At 43.0% G+C, this 17,607-nt stretch overlaps 1 protein-coding gene across 5 annotated transcripts in view; it reads left to right on the top strand.

Annotated features, from left to right (window-relative positions):
- Positions 1-17,607, top strand: part of UBAP2 (ubiquitin associated protein 2) — a 583,216-nt gene that overhangs the window by 116,545 nt on the left and 449,064 nt on the right. The window lies entirely within an intron of this gene.

Genomic DNA, 17,607 nt, shown 5'->3' with positions numbered 1-17,607 from the left:
CGCCGCAAATACCGCGAGAACAGCAAATCTCGCTGCGTGTCGCGGGCTGCCCGGCGCTCCTTCCCCGCCCCTCCTTCCCGCCCCGGTGCCTTAGGGTCCCCGTTCAGCTTCAAGGCTGTGTCAGCGCTGCGGCTCGCCCGCAAAGCACTAGAAACCGGGCGGGGACATAGGAATCCTAGTGCAGGCTCTAAAGTATTAAAAAAAGTAAAAATTCAGCCTTGTGTGCAGGCCCTGGCTTCTTTGCCGTTTGATAAGTCTTCGTTTTGCTGAGGGTTTCTTGTCCACCCTGTTCACAGCTATGACAGCTTTACAAGGGAGAATTAATCACATAATTGAACGACTATATTTCTAAAATATGTGACTGAAATATGTGGTATTTCTGCTTTCTTGAACTAGCGGTTTCCAAGGACAGGTCACAGAACACAAATAGGTTGTGCTGTGCTGCTTCTGAGCAGTTCCCCATTTCTGTTACCTATCATAGGGCGGCACAGCGCTGCGTTGGCTGCCCAGAGCTGATTTAGTGGATCTGTCCTCCATCAGTTCTTCCTTTAGAGTAAGATCCACCTCCACGGCTTCACATCGCCGTCAAGAACATCAGCGTTCATCAGCTGTGACAGAGAAGGGCTGGGGGTTTGGGAAAGGCTGTGCCCCAGAGGGCGGTGGGTGTGGAGCAGGCTGCCCAGGGTAGCAGGCACGGCACGGAGCTGCTGAGTTTAAGGAGAAGTTGGACTGCGCTCTCGGAATCGTAGTTTGAATTTTGGAGCTCCTAGCATGGAGCTAGGAGTTGGAGTCCTTCTGGGTCCTATCTAACTTGGTATTCTGTGATTCTATGACTAGGGTTAAAGTAGTGTGATTTGGTATTTCACATGAATTTCATGGTGCAGTGTATCACTGAGTACAGCACTAAGTTGTCTGCACGTGGATGTGATGAAGTAGATTTTGTGTTCTGGGGACTTTTGTTTTGGGAGGATTCTGTTGACTGTGTGTTGTGTGCTATGCTGACAGATACTGAAATTAAATCTTCCAGGTTAGCCAAAAATAGGTGCAACATGATAAGCGTAGTCTTCTTTGGTCCTCTAATACAGACTGGAGATTAGACTGGAGATTAAATTCAGCTGCTCATTCAACCCTAGTTCCTTCTGAGCTGGACAAGCACACAGCTGGCCATGAGTTTTTTAGTTCTAATTGTGAGGTTGGCCAGCTCACTTTGAACTCAGCTGAAAATGTAAATGTGTAAATGAAAGTAACTTGGGACTATTGCCAAGCTAGGCAGAATTTGAACTGGTGACTCACCTTCCATATTGTATTACTGGTATTGTTCCAGCACATAAAACCCAGTGTTTCCACAGGTATTTCAAACATCCTAAACATACTTCCAGCACTCTGTGATTCTCCCCGAGGTTTCAGCCATTTAAAACATCAGCATATACTGTGCTCTGTCTGAACACAAGTGGGAATAGACTTATATAACCATCATTTAGAAGTCCAGAAGTGACTGCATAATCTTTAGCTAAACCATTCTGTTTTGTTTCATTTTCTGTCTCAACAGGATCCAACCGCTGCATCTATTTCGGACAGAGATTGTGATACAAGAGAGGGAGAGACTGTAGCCATGAACTATAAGCCGTCCCCACTCCAAGTGAAATTAGGTGAGTCTTTGCTGTTGAAAAGTGAAAAGACTTAATCCAAAGTCTGAAATACAGTGGTATATAGTGAAATCATTTACAGGTCTGCACTCATAGACAGGAGTGAGAATCGTCAGCTGAACATGCCAGATCAATTCAGAAAACTCACAGAGCACTTTATCAGTATGATTCTACTGCTCAGGGAACCTATAGATAAACATTCAAGGACTTTCTGTCTTGGGATCTGGTAGAAATCTTCTTTGAAAGGGTGTATTTTTTCAAACCTAGAGAATTTTATCAAACTGGCCAGAAAAAGAGGAAAAAAAAAAAAAAAAGATGAATATAGAGAGGCTATAAAAAGAAAACATGACTACAAACAAAAGGGAAAGAATCAGACACTAGGACAATTATCAGGACAAGACAGAGCTGTGCTACTGTGAGATGGAGGAATTACAGATTTGTAATAGTTCACTGCTATTTCTGTGCAGTATTTCTGAAGTTCTGGAAGCAGTACCATGCCTTAGCACAATACACTGCTTCCTCACCAGGCTAATTCTTACAAGAGGACAGCAGTTCACATGTGGCCATCGTGTTTCCAAGGCTTTAACCAATGTTATGCCATAGGGATTCAAGATCTTGACAAAGGACAAATCAGAGGATTGGTATGCTTTTTGCTCAGATTTAAAAAAAAAATGATAATCTAAGCCTAGAAAATTTCCTCATAGGTGCATATTTTTATATAGTCCTGAAGAGATTTTGTCAAGTAAATAGGTTTTACCCAAGGACCTACTGCTGCAAACAATGTTGTTGGCCTCATTGGTAAGTGGAGCCTTAAAGAAACAGCAGAAGAAGCCTCGTTAGCATTTGCAGAGTCTCTGAGCTCCAGTGAAGTTTATTGGAAATTGAATAGTTGGACAGAATGGTCATGGTAGTGCATAAAGGGGTTTTGCAAGTAGGTATACAGACAGCAAAGGAAAATAAAGTAGCTGAATAATGACTTTGCTGATTGAGTGGTTAAAGAGGAGAAGAAAGAAAATTGGGTGTACAAACAAGGTAATGTAGCAAAATGGAAGATCTTGAAGAGGATTTCCTTTCATAGAGGATATGAAAAAGTGTATTGGGACAGCATACTTGTCCTGCAGTAGCCATTAGGAGTACTCCAAAAATGGCAGCTGCTTTTTAGGAGAAGGCAAAAAACAGCAGTATGTGTTAATGGGAGTTCAGATCACAGTTTGGTAAAAGATGATCACTGCCAGCATGCCATGTGCCTCCAGGATCCTTTTTCATTGCTAGAAGGATTCTGTATTGTTGAGATATTTCTGTATTAAGAGATAATTTCTACTGCGATATTTGTTTTGGATAATTTAACATCAGCTATCAGGTTGGATGGCAGTTAGTACTATTATTCATAGGTCTGAGATATTCTTGCTTTTACAGGCAATAAAAGTATACCCCAGAGATCTGCTGATGTCACTGAAAATTGTGCTGTTTTAGACTTGGTAACGTATGAGGACATTATAGAAGATCTGATTGTCAGAAACAGATTTGGATTCAGAGATAACAAGTTCTATTCTTGCAAATTAAATGTAAAGTAATTCAAAATAGATCTGTAACTTCAGCTCTATAAACTAAGTGCTTGAGCAAAGTCAGTGAATTGAGAACTGTAGGAATTTGTTATTCATCAGGTACTGTCGAAGGAGAAGGTATCAGAAGAAAAAGAGATTGTTAATGAGCTTCTTCAACAATAATTTCATTTCTAAGTAATTAATAACAAGGGCACATAAACCAGGATTTGGCTCAGAAAGCTGGGAGACATTCGGTACAACAAAGTCTCAGGAACATCATAGAGAAAAAGCATGAAAACTGCAGTAATAGAAATGAAAAAACATGCCAGGAGAAATGCAATCTGCTGTACATTGGAAGTGAATAAGAAAGTATGGCATCACTGCAAGACAAGAAGTTATTAAAATGGACTAATACATGGAGTAGTCACACTTCTGCAGCATTTACCAGTTTTTTTCGAAACATCTATACAGCAGAACGATTAATTCTTCTGCTAGAATTTTTTGCTTTACTGTATAAGGAAAATTGTATTCTATTTGGCCACTGATGAATGCTATTAGCCACTAGCAAAGTGGTAAGGGTAGGTATTAGAAGAGTATGAATCCATTTTTTCCATTAGATAAAGTGTAGCAATGTGTACATGTGTAAGATGTATGAAGTCCTGTAAAACAGTCTCAGTTCCAGCAAGAAGAATTCAGGATGGGCTAGGTGTAGATAAGAACTACATAAGATGAGGGATCTGGAAAGGCTGTCATACAAGAGAAAGCTAGAAGAATTTGGCATGTTGAACCTAGTTAGACTAGGACAGAAAGAAAGAACTGCTTGTCTTTTATAAATCTTCCAGGGAGTAAATATCAGAAACAAAAAAATAAGTAGTTGATGCAGATGGTATCAGCACTGGAAAAGTTAGTCTTAAGCTGTGAAGTCTGTGCTGCATCTGAAAATTAAAGCATGATTACTTAACCATGAAAGTAAGAACAGCTTCACTTGGTTTCTTGTGGGAGTAACAGAAAGAGAAAACTCCCAGAACTTGTATTATGTGAGAGCTTTGCAGCCTTGCAGAGGATTGCTGCCTCCATGACCTGCTGGTACTCTGGCCAGTGAATATTCAGCACTGACCACACTGCGGGTGAAATCTACCTGCTTAGCAGGAATTATCTGGCAGAGCTGATGAGCATGTTCCTGCCTGGGCTCCTGAGAAAAGTCTGCTCAGAAAACTCTCTCTGCCTGTGGATACACTGAGCCCCTTTAATTAGGTGAACACATATTTAATGGTATTTGGATTGGTTTTCTGTCCTTAGCCATACTCTGATGAGTGCAAGGTTACCTGGGCAAAATGAGACTGATGGTATTGTCTGCATCCAGTGTAATATGCCTTTAATCCACATCAGCTCCCACTGCTGTCATTCTTAAGATATGCCCGACCTTTGCAGGTTTCAAGCACTTTAATGGCTCATGTCTCCCAGCTTTGGCTCTTTTTCTTCTAACTCAATCTTTAGTCTTTTCTACATTAAACTCATCAGGATTTTGATTGTTTTTTAATCCTCTAAGCCTAGGCAAAGTTAAGGTAGTAAATATTTAGTAGCTTACCTGGCAGAGCTGTTGTTGGAGGTGGTAGTGACTAGGGTTTTAATCCTATTGCAAGTTTTCCATATGGATTTAACACTTTTCAGTGTTAAATCAGAATGAATTGTTCAAATGTCAGATGCTCTGATGGAAGGTTAATAAATGTTATTTTATACTCTGCGAAGATTTTTATATAAATCTGTCATATGTGCTTATTGGAAGCATGGTTCAAATGAGCTCAATTAAATACCAACCCAGCATGAATGCAAGTTTTGCTTCCAGAGCCCACAGTGATTAAAATGTGACAGAAAAAGCGTGCTTTGCTGCAAATTCCTGCTGCTGTGGTTGTTTTTCTGCTGTATTAGTAAATAGATTTCATTGCCACACATTTGTTTGGGAGTCAGTTAGACATAGGAAAATTTTCACAGGTGGCTTTTGTTTTTATTGATTTCTTAAAGATTATACCTGGTTTGTAAATGGAGCAGGAAGACATTTAGTTGTTTCTGGTACCATATCTGAAAAGAGAATTCACATCAAAGGAAAATAATATCCGGTTCGTGTAATTCATCATGTATTACATCCGTATTAATTATGTATTTCTTACTTTCCTAGCACTCCTGCTTTGTCTTTCTTTTGAGACTTCAGGACTTGGCCTGCTTCTTGCTTGCAAATTACTTGATGTGGAGGCTCCCGACAGCACTGTGGGGGGCTGGGTGCCCATTAGTGCTTATGAGATGTCTCCAGCACATCCTTATTAGGAGGCATGTCCAGATGGAGCGCATACCACAAGCCTTTTGAAGACAGAAGAGTGTTGTGATAAGGAGAGAGGGAGGAATAGAATAATCCCCACGTGTAAATCTCGGGGGCTCCATACCCACTGGAAAGCAGCAGCTCCCCATGGGATATCAAGAGATGACATACTATTTTAATGAAGCTTACACCATCTGTTTTTCTATTTTGCATTTTTAATTTCACTTTTTTGCCCTAAAATCCCCATCCAGACAGTCTGTCTGACTTACCTAGCAGTCAGTGTTTCACTTTGTATTAAAACAAAATAAGCAGTGTGGTAATTGGTTGATGCACAGGCTACAGCAGTGATGAGGGGCTGCAGCAGTGGCATCTTTATCAGCACATCCTGGGAGTGAGATAGTGAATCCCCCACATCTCTGTCTGCAGTTGAACATAAGAGAGAGAGGCAGACAGACAGAGTTACTCATAACAGGTTTTGTCCCTCTGAGACTTTTTTCCTTCACTTACTTAGTGGCTGTGACTTGTATGCAGCTAGCTTCCATGCTGGCTTTTTATGATGTCAGTCACTGCAGAGAGAAGGAAAACTGCAGTGCTCAAGGTGTGATACATGGCCGTGCTCCTAGTGGACTGGAGGGAGACGTCTGTAACAGGCTTCATGCAAATAAAATGACAAGGGCTGATGACAGGTATTGAAAATCAAGCTGCCATTAGGGAGTTTTGATTGTTTGGTGGAAAATTGGAGAGGCTCTCCATGGATGCTGGTTCTTGAAAAAGGGTAAATTTCCTCTGTTTGTTAAAAGTGCATGCTCTCCAGGCCAGATTCAGATGAGCTCAAATGGTGTGTTCAATCAGTACCTTTCTCCACAGCCATTTGACCTTCAGATTATCCTCTGCAGGCTGTTTTTTCTAGACACCCATCAGGGACGCAGAGCACTCACTGTCAGCACTTCGTTGCCATCTTCATTTTAGATCAGTCTCTTAACTGCTTGAGTGGAAAGTTCCCATTCAGTTAATGGAGAAAGGTGATATCTGGGAAGGGCTCTGGTAGCTGCAAGAACATTCTTTCCTTGAACTAGGTAGAGAAATATGGCAGTCCTCTTGGGCGATGGCTCAGTGTGGTAAGCAGTGCCTAAATATGCATGACAAGTGAGTGTCCAATCTAGGCAAGCTGGATCTCACCTTAAGACTCAGTGAACTACTTGCACATGAGGTTGTCTGTCGGATGATCAAGAGGAAAACCAGTTGATAATGCCTGTTTGAAAGTATTTGTGGGTTTTATTTTAGATTTTCTTTACCAAAGTTATTGTAAAAAATGACCAGAATCGCAGATGTAGCAGATAATTTTCCCACTCTCCTAGCTATGGTTTTGTTCCCCTCCCAGTTTAGATCACATACTGGTATTTATCACAGAACCAAAAACCACAGTGTCTGATACTAGTCAGCCCCATAAGGGGAAGCAGGTGGCGCAAAGCTACCTTCCATGTAAGCTGCTTTCACTCCATTATAGTCTACCAACTATAGAACAGAAGCTTCCCTTTCTTCGAGAGAAAGGAAGCTGTCCTAGCATCAGAGGAAAGCTGATTCATGAATTAGTAGGCTACGAACTCTCTTCTCCAGCCAGTAGCATTGTAGGGCGTTGCTTTTTTCTCCAAGAGACGTTGCACAGATGATACTCAAAGCAGGTCAGCTTCCATCCAGATACTGCAGGAAAGGAAGCTTTGCAGGCCTGAAGCCTGGACGTGTTGCTACAGCGAGTGTAAAAGCTTCTTGAGTCAGCCCAGCTTGGCCTTTTGGTTTTCTGCGTGACGAGAGGGAGATGAGAACAGCTGAGCAGCCACAGTGGAGTCTGAGCCATGCAGATGGCTCAGCATGAAGTCAGGGTAGTAGAAAAAGCTGTTCTCTGATGTATAACCATAGTGCTCACTCTCCAAAGAGAGATGAGTTCCCCAGTTAAACCACTGATGCTCTTTTGTCTGTTTCTCTATCAATCTCATCTCTCCATGATGAGAGGGGTTATCCTTGAGTTTTACAAGAGACTGTTGCTGATCTTGCTAAAGCTGAGGGGCTTGCTGTTGATTGGTAAAAGGGGACTTACTCATACCCAGAGCTGGAGCATGGTGTGTGAAGACAAGGGCAGTAGCAATGTAAAACCATGTCCTGAGGAAACATGCTCCATCCCTACTGTTGCTCATCACTCCATCCCTGGACTTCTCTGGGTACAAACGTCCTAAGGTTTTACCTGTTGGCAGCAAGAAGATTTCATTTATCTGGCTTCCACAGTACGTAGCTGGGGACAGGGATTCTGCACAGAGACACCAATTAGGTGTGTCCATTTCCAAATACCAAATTTCTTCACTTGTGCTATTGGATTAATTCCTGTTTATAACAAGTGTCTCCCAAACCACAAACAGGTAACTTGAGTGTTCACTTACAGCAAGCAACTCTGGCAAGCAGCAACAGAAAACTTGTCCCAGGGACATACAGCATGTTATTCTCTGTGGTTGTGGAGTGGTTGACTTGTAGAAAACGGAGAATCTAATTTATGGCTGGGCCCCATCTTTGTAGAGACTAGGGTGAACTGAGGAAATAATCCTTTGGGGGCTAGAGGATGACAGCACAAACAGTGGCATTGTCTCCTGCCTTCCAGCTTGCTGCTGCACATTCATGGCAGGTAGTAAATTGCTGTGCTATCAGGGAGGAGGAGTACTGGGAGTATCAGTTAGTGAGTTGAGAACTGCAAAGCCCTCAGGGTTCAACATAACAAAATTGGTGCATTTCTGGTTGAAACTTTGCAGATGATCTCTCATCCCTGTAAAGGACAGGCTACCTTGAACTCTCCATGTTGCTCCTGAAACTAATCTTTCGATTTGTGTAGTTATTTAACCACTTTTTTTGAGTTGTGTGGAAATTGAGAGCTTGTTTTAAAGCAGCTCTGTTGAAGAGCCACGAGGCACACAGTGAAGTAACTTGTCCCAGTGCTGTTTAAAAGGATGCTTCCCTCGGAGACCTCCTTTGAGACCTGCATTTGCCACACCTCAAGATGAAAAAGTGGCACTGGGAGGTGCTGTCCCAAATGGATCGGGTATGAAGCTGCTTCTGCAGTCTGAATGGCTCAGTACCTGCATGAAACCTTGGCTCCTTTTCTGCATTATCTTTTCCCAGTCTGCTTCACAGCTTGTGACTTCTAAATGTTTCATGCAGAAAGCAGAATAATAAGAGAAGTTCGTAGTAGACTGGACAAATCAATGCCATTAGTGTATCCTTTTGTCAGTACCTCAAGTACTGTACTATTCCCAGTTGCTCTTCTGTTCCAAGGTGATTAATGTTAATTAGGTACAGCAGCTGTTGTTTCTGGGAAGGAGCTCTGTAGGTAAATTAGGGAAGCATTAAAAAAAAAGCTGTAACTCTTTAACCAGGTCCTGAGGTTCTGGCTGTATTGATGAAAGTGCAAATTTACATGTACATAACTGTTTGCATGGCGACCTGAAGTGACACCATTACTATAAGCGCACAAAACCATTTTCCTTCCTTGGGAGCACCTATTTCCTTGAACACAGTCTGTACTTTATAGGGAGGGGGATGAATAATGTGGAATCTGGAGAGCAGTGACAGTATAGCAGTGCTGTTGATTTTCTTCATGAAGACAGAAGCCTAGCCTACCACTTGGAGGTCTCCTGGGACAGAGGGGAATTTATTTAAACATTATTTTGTGTGATATTACTCTTTCCATTTGTAAGAGAAATTGCATATGCAGATTTATTGCAACATCCTTCCTGCGGGATATCTCAAGGCTTTTTCAGAAGAGATGAGAGGGTGAACAACTGCATCACATTAAGGGTAGTAAGGCTGTCTGCAGACAGAGCAGCAAATATGAGGGCAGGAAAATAGTTGTGACAGGCATGTTATTGCAGATTAGTTAGAGAAGAAATAAAGGGGCAAGACTGATGGGGTGCATGAGATGCTGTAGCTGACACCAGCTCCAGTAATTAGTAAATCCATTACGAGAAATTGGAGAAGGGAAACTCTATGGAGTTCAATGGAGATCTCTGGGCAGGAGGGTGCGTGCAGGCAGGTGAGATGAAGGTAGGGAAGGTACCAGTCAGCAAAGCCCAGGAGCATAGCATGGACAAATAAATACGTGGATGACATGGTATTATTTACACTTAACAGGCCTAGTCTTTCTGTCACTGCAGTCTGCTCAATTTGCTCTGCCAGCCCACCATGGATTTACTGGCCTTCCCAGCCCTCTGCCATTATACATATGCCTATTCTATGACAAATCCCTGGGTACCCATGGGCCTCATGAGCTCATAGTCGTGCACCCACCCACATCTTGTTTTGCACACAGCAGTCTTGACTAATGTGTCTTCAGATAAAAAATCAAAAAGTTGGAGGCTGTGAGTTATTTTGATGGGTAATAATTTCTGTGAACACTTTGGCTTCTGAATTTTTATGATACCTACAAATTTGGTAAGCTAATCCTGAAGAAGTGCTTCTATGCAGTTATTTCACTTTGCAGTCAAAATTTGCCAGAGTATCTGGATGGGGATTTTGTGCTTGAAGCAGAAGCCAGAACTGCAAATTGCAGGTTCTCTTTTTTGCACTGCCCTGACCCACTGTAATCTGTCACAAATATAAGAGGCAGTTCACATCATGTCCTCCTTATTTCACTAGCAGTAGCTTGTGAGGTAAACTAATTAAGTGAATTACAGAGAGTCTCTGATAGAAGGAGAGAAAAACAGAGTAATTGAAGAAATTGTTAGAATAAAAACTACCCTGTCTGGCAAAGCCTAACCACAGCAGGCAGCACCACAGCAATAATAAGACCCTGGTCTGTTCAGAGGTCTCATTTCACAGTACATATCTCATCTTTCTATGAAGAAATGAAGACCTGGCTTTAAAAGTGATTTGCACTTTTTTCCTGATGTCAGCTGAGCTGACAAGGCTACTGACTCCAGTGCTGCACCTTTGCCAAAAACAACACTGGGATGATACTAGTTTGTTTTCTGGCTTGCAAAGCCCTGTGTCCTCAAGTATAGGTTTCTACTTGCTACTCTGGCCCGCTGTGAGGAATGCTTCTCCATTTGTGATTGTTTCTTCTAATGTCTCCATAGATAGAGGAGTTTCTGTAGTAGTCAAGGAAAGCAAGCATAGCCACAGCATCCAGAGACAAGATGGGATGATGCAGGTTTTTTTCTGTATTTGATTTATTAATGATGAGCCTTAAGCATGTACCTGACAGTTAATTGAATTTATTCTGACTGTTCAGTGATGTGGGCTCTCCCTTTGTCTTTTCCGTGCTGCTCGCTCAGCTGCTGACCATGAAAGGTTACTGACTGCTTGTTGGGTGTCGGGCTAAAATGCTCTGTCAGCAGACAAGGGCTCTATCGAGTAGAAGCAACACACACTTTCTCAAAGGGAGGGGATTTGTGCTGTATAAAAGTTCATTGCAATCCTGTTCTTTAACTGCTACCCTTATGTCCAGAGGATGCTGTCAGGATCCTGAAAACTCCTTGTCATTTCTCTGAGCTTTTAAAGGGATCACTCAGAGCTCAGGCAAACATGCAAACTTCAGTTTGCCACAACAGGAAAACAGGATGTCATCAATGTCATGTGTCCTGGCAATAGCAGGGTCCTTGTCAGGTGAGGAGATTCTGGTGGTCTTGGAAACAAGACTTCAACTGAGCATGGGAGAGGAACATCCAGGGAGCCTAAAGCCCTGAACCAGGGGACAGTCATTCTTGGCTTTAAATCTAGCAACCAGTGGCATCAGCTTCTAATACCAGCGCTGCTGCTTTATGGAGAACTTGTAGAAATAGGCACAAAGCTACTGTGCAGGTGGTAGGCCAGTTGTGTCATGAAGCTTTGGGATCTTGCAAGCCCTGGCTGGGACTATGAGGGATCTTTGCCTGTTCCCTGACTTCACCTGTGGAAGCAGTGTGGGAGTGGTCTCTTCAGGAATGACCACAGGCCATACCACTTGCAGCCTTTTTGCTCTGTTGCATGTGGAAGACCCTCTGGCACCTCTTCTCTTTTTCTTTCAAACCTCAAGCCTTTGGCACAGCTCTTATTCCTGTTCCATGTGACAGCTATTCTCTGTAAAGCAGGTCTCTCTGAAAGAAAATAAAGCCGTTTTTAGAGATGCCACATACTTACAGAGATAAGATTTTATTTTAAAAGTTGTAAAGTCACAGTAATTGGACAGTCTGATCCCATTTCTCCAGTTGTTAAACATAGCTACCCTTCAAAGAGCTTTAATTACTGCCTGAATCATGGCTGAATAGCTTGTGCTGAGAGTAGGCATTTATTGCATCATTCATGGAAATTAGACTGCAGTCTGGTACTTTGCAAAACAGTCATAGTCTCCTTTGTGAAACTCCTTCCAGAAGGAAAAACTGGATTTCTTCATTTTTAAAATATATAAGCACTCCCCAAACCCTCTTCCTAAAGTCACCTGTAAAAAAAAGCATGCTCCATAAACAACCTTTCTGTTCCTTTCTCCGGATCTGATTAGGAGATGAGAGGAGGTAATCAGGTGCAATTTGGCAAGTAGCTCCAGCTCTTCATAGATTTACTTAAAGAGTCATCTCCAACTTTTCCTTCGTAACCTCCCACCTCCATCCTTGGCACAGCCCTAGTGGTGGTCTCCTCTCCACTCCACCGTGCTAAATGCTCCTCTCTGTGCTTCTTCCTGCTTTCCTCAACAGTGAAACCACTCATCCTTGCCTTTTAAGTCCACACAGTCCAGCCATTGCCTCTCCCCAAATCCTGCCTTGCGCTCCGACTAAATCTTGTCTTTCCCCTCTATCCTATACTCCTCCAGTACTTTACTCTGTGCCTTTTTTCCCCCCACGCTTCTTACTTTGGGAATTGATTATGTCTAAGCTTCTGGGTTTGTAACTATTCCAGTCCTGTCTTGTAAAGTACCAGTGTTTATAGTACTGTAAAAGAAATCTACAGAGTTTTAAGACAATTCTACTGTAAACATGAAGCCATCATGTTAAATTTGCTGTAACTCTGATTTGTTCTACCTTCTGGTCTAAATGCTAGACTCTTTCCCTGACAAAAAATCCCTGCTTTTTCCAGACAACCTACATACATACCTTGTTTTTTTTGCTCCCTGCTATGAAATTGGTGTAATCAAGTCAGCAGGCATTGATGCCTCTAGGAGGAATGATGCGGTTCTCCCATATAGCTCTGAAGTTTGTGAACTTAAAAGTGCTTTCAGCCACGAATAAACTGTGAGCTAGCTAGGAGAAGAAAGTTTAATGGCACCAGGTGTTCTGGACCTGCAGGCTGCTGGCAGCTCCTGCACTGCAGTAGAGCTCTCAGAAAACATCACACCAGAAAGCAGCCCTTCTTGATCTGCATCCACTACGCAGCCCACAAGTAAGAGATGGTTGTCAAAAAGGAACAATTTGCTGTGATTTATTTTAAATCTTAGTTGCAGGACTAGCAATGTGGGAGAAGAAATAAAGAGTAGAAGTGAGACAATTGTACTTTGTATCAGTTGATCTGAGAAGCAGTGCTTGACATGTTAAATGACACGGTGTTAAAAATAGATCCTGAACAAGGCTAGCATATTTAATTCTTAAAATGATGCTGTCAAGCATGGGTTGCTTGAGTCCAGAACTGCATCTGCTCTTCAAAATTACGAGCTTCAGGTTTTAAAATCTTTAAAGAAAAAACAAATATCTCAAGCAAAATCTTAAATAAACCCTAGCACTTTCTTTATGTTGGCTAGAAGAATATGTACTTGTTCATTCCAAAAGTATTCACAAAACCTGTCTAATTTACAAGGTGATTTTAGCTAAAAAAACTGGGAGGCTTAAGTCACAACATAGCTATGCCTTTGTTAGCTGCTAGTACTGACTTCCACTCAGAACATGGAAGATTCAAGTCCAGTTCCTTTCTCTGCCTCAATGCTTTAACTGCCAGGCTGAAATGTGTCTTCACTCAGCCTCTAATCTCTGGGACGGGGCATAAAGCAATTGCAAACTGTGGAAACAAAACCTTGGTGTAGATATTTCAGTGCAGGCAGATGTTATTAGTACCTCCCGGCTCACACAGCCAGCTCAGTTCTGTTAATGTGCAGAAGAGCTCTGGTGTAGGATAGCCCCAGGTTTGGCTTTTTAAAGTGTTTTGTCAGCCTTCGCTGAAAGGGAGTGATCAGCAAAACAAGGAGGAGAGACCTTGTGTTCTTTGTTGACAACGTTATTCTTTGTGTCTACAGTTAAACGTTCACAGCAACCCAGCAATAACTTCCATAGGAAGTGGTGTCATGGCTACGTTAAAGATGCTGTGGCTCTGGCTTATCTAATTGATCAGGTGAATGGAAGCGTCTCCAAGGGGTCTCAAGGACAGACTTCCCTGCCCAAACATCTGGCAGTCCGAATGGCCGGACATCCACCTTACACAGAACCAGACAGTACCCTTCTCTGCTTCAGGGCAAGGTAGAGAGAGAAACAGGAAAGGCAGGAATAGAGAGAGGAAAGACTGTGCCAGCTGTCTGGATTTGCCTGGTCGTGAGCATTAGATGGGGGAAGACCAGGATAACCTCGAGAGTTGTTAGAGGAGCGGAAAGACTTGTAAGAAACATCCTCAGCTCTATTGAAGAGTGATATCAACATGTCCAAGTTGTCAATAGATTGCCTGCAGCATTTTGTGGGTACTTCATTCCCAGCATGTTTCTTTTCTCACCTTAACTTTTAACTGCAAGAAGAGCCAAGCACTGTAATGTTTTTCCCAGGGAGGTTGTGTCATCTCCGTCCTTGGAGGTTTTCAAAACCAGACTGAGTAAAGCTCTATCCCAGTCCAATTGGTCATCCTGCTTTGAGCAAGATATTGGGCTAGAAACCTCCTGGGGTGCCTTCCGACTTGAAGTATCCTATGATCCCATTCCTAATTTGACCTGCAGTTATTTTTTCAGATACTTCAGATACATCAGATACTTTCTAATTACTACCAAAAAAGCCTATCTTAAGTCCTACCTACTTATTCTCTTGGCATCTCAGCACAAACCTGGTAAAATTTGCAGAGGTTGATTTAGATAACTTGAGTGCACTGGCTCAGAGCAGTCTTCTTCCATAAACACTAGATCCACTGGTAAACAGGAGATACCCAATTGCTACTTCATTTTCACTCTTACTGATGTTTTTCTTTTAAAATTTTAAGTCTCGCCCTCTGTACTCATCATGTATTAAGCAGTCAAGAGGGGCCTTAGCAGCAGTTAACAAGCAAGTTGTTGACAATATGAGTACTCTGGGCTGCAGTCTATGGAAGACATTATAGAATCACAGAATAGTTTGAATTGGAAGGGACCTTTAAAGGTCATCTTGTCCATCTACTACAGCTCAATCAGGTGCTTAGAGGCAGGACCAGCCTGATCTTGAAAGCCTCCAGGAATGGGGCATCTACCATTGCCCTGGCTTCACTACTCTTACTGTAAAAAAACTTTTCTGTGTATCTAGTCTTAATCTCCTCTCTTAATTAGGAGCTGTTTCCTTTTGTTCTGTTGCAGCAGACCCTGCAGAAGAGCCTGTCCCCATCTTTCTTACAGCCCCCTTCTTACAGTAGATACAGACAGGCCGCCCCCAGGTCTCCCTCAGCCTTCCCTTGTCCAGGCTGCACAGCCCCAGCTCTCTCAGCCTGTCCTCGTAGGGAGCTGCTCCATCCCTGATCCTTTGTGCGGCCCTCCTCTGGACGCTCTCCAACAGGCCCCCGTCTCTGCTGTGCTGAGCACTCCGCCTGTGGACGCAGCGCTCCAGGTGAGGTGTCACAGCGCAGAGCAGAGGGGCAGGATCCCCTCCCTCGCCCTGCTGGCCACAGATGGAAGTATGGTAGGCAGAAGAAGAGGTTAAGTATTGATATCAGGGCTTGTACGTGGCCGTCACTGTCCTTGCAAACCTGTGGCCTTTCTAAATACTGATTCCTCTGCCTTTTCAGCAGTGTTGAAGTCACCCCAGTCTGGTGCCCAGATACTCAGATTTCCTGAGGCAGGGAGTGCTCTATATGGGAACTATCTGCTCAGCATTCACTTGTGTTTTCTTCCTTAGTCCCACAATGTTTTGAGACATCTTTAGGTACCAAAGCCATTTCTGAGCCTGAGGGTTACAGATGTCATTTCAGTTGGCTGATCCTAGTCACAATTATTGTATTCACTTGGTGAGTGTCAGTTGTACTCACTAAACAGTCTCTTTCAGAAAGATGCTTTTCCAGATCCTCGACACTTGCATTATCACCAGTAGATGTGTGCAGGTGACCAGATTATGAAGCCAGCAGTGAATCTTAAGTAGGATTTTCCACAAGGCCAACCGGAATGTGCTTAACCTTTGAAATAAAGTAAAAAAAAACCAACATACAGTCACTGAGGCCTTTCCAGTGCACAAAGTGTGATAGGTTTTAACCCCCAAATTTTCCTCTCTGAGATTCTGGAATTTTTACTTTCAGATACTGAAATTTCATTATTAACATCCAAGCAGTAACACTGATATTATCCTTGCTGCAAAAAAACAAGCCCTGAACAGCATCTCCAAGCTGCCACGGGCACCATCACCAGCACAAGTGACAGAGGTCATTCTCTGTGTTCTTCGTTATTCCAGCTCACTGGCTTTGCACATCAAATTTGTGCAAATTACAGAAGAAAAATCTTTCAACCTTCAGTTTCTAATTCTGCCCTCCCCAGAGAAATGTGGAAGAGCAATGGCTCTTTGTGCTTTTCCCACCTAAGGTTGCTGTTGGAGCGGTGGCATCATTGCTGCTTAACACCTTTGTCAGCATGGTCAGGAGAGAAGATGCAGCCTGCTCTCCCATATATGCTGCTGGCCTGTGGAGTTGTGGTAGGAGGATTACTTGTTCTTGTCACTGGCCTGAGCCAACATGATTATATGCCTGGGGAGTATGCAAGGGATGCAAAAAAATGCCAGCTGGAGTTGTTTTTCTGGCTCTCATTTTTTGTCCCTGTGTGCTTGGAGGCAGGGTGCATATACTCACTTGGCTGGTTTTGCTGGTTGTGTGATGGATGGTTGGAAAATGCACTCACTGCCCATGGAGAGACTCTCATGGAGATAGATCACTACATCCCAGTGCCCCAAAATTTTTGCTTAGGAGTCATGCCTGGAAAGGATGAGGCTTCCTCCACATCTCTGCTCTGTGAACTGAAGAGACTTTAAAGGTTTTTTATTCCCCAAAGCTCAACGTTGCCCTTCCAGTCACCTCACAAACGCAGCTGTTAGCAGCCAGCCTGCTGAAAACACAGTGTTTTCTGTCACCCTTTCCTTCTTCTTACAGCTTTTCCCCATCCTTCCTGGACATTGTGTGTGCCAGAATCAGTGGGGTGGAGAGACTGTCAGGAAATCTGAATGTTACAGCTATTTCAATTTGAGTCTTGGCAAAAGCCAAACTGTTTCCAGTGCATTGTGTGTGAGCTTGAGTTTTAGTCATGAAGGAGTTATTGAGCGGGGTTTGGATGTGTGTACACACCACAGTTGCTTCATTCTCCCTGCACTTGCCTCAAGGAGCTCAGGGCTTCAGCCCCTGCCTGTGAATTTGGGGAGTTTTTGATGTTGCTGCATGCTGAAGTTGTCTCCAGGTCAGCCAATCCCATCACCCTGACTTTCTGTCCCCAGGGTAATTTCAGAAACAGTCTGCCTTGGAGCTGCTGAATCTTCCATACAGACAAATAACGAGACGAAAAAAGATGACAGTTGATACAACTCTGCTTGCGTGCAATTGGTTGGCAATGAAAATCTGTGTTCTTGATTCAGAACAGATTATGAGCAAGCAGATTAGTTCCTTTAAAAAAAAAAAAAAGGTATCAACAAGAAAATGAAAACAGCTTTGTATCTCTACAAAGGCTTTCTGAAATATCACAGTGGCTTAAGACAGCTCGTTACCTCTTCTGCTCTGAGCTGCATTCTGTTGCTCTGTTCCTTGCACATCCTGCTGCCCCAGCAGTACCCAGTCAGCCTCTCCCTGCTGCCAAATTCCCTTCCCTCCCCTTCATCCTGCCTGTCCACGCGGCTGAAGGGCAGGCAAGTCATTTAAAAGGGATTGGAATTAACACTGACTCAGGCAAAGCTGAATGTTTTTGTCAGGAACAAAA

This window comes from Meleagris gallopavo, chromosome Z, assembly GCF_000146605.3.
Source record: "Meleagris gallopavo isolate NT-WF06-2002-E0010 breed Aviagen turkey brand Nicholas breeding stock chromosome Z, Turkey_5.1, whole genome shotgun sequence".
NCBI classification, from domain to species: domain Eukaryota; kingdom Metazoa; phylum Chordata; class Aves; order Galliformes; family Phasianidae; genus Meleagris; species Meleagris gallopavo.
The sequence above is the reverse complement of the archived record's forward strand: the minus strand, read 5'-3'. Positions and strand labels throughout refer to the sequence as shown.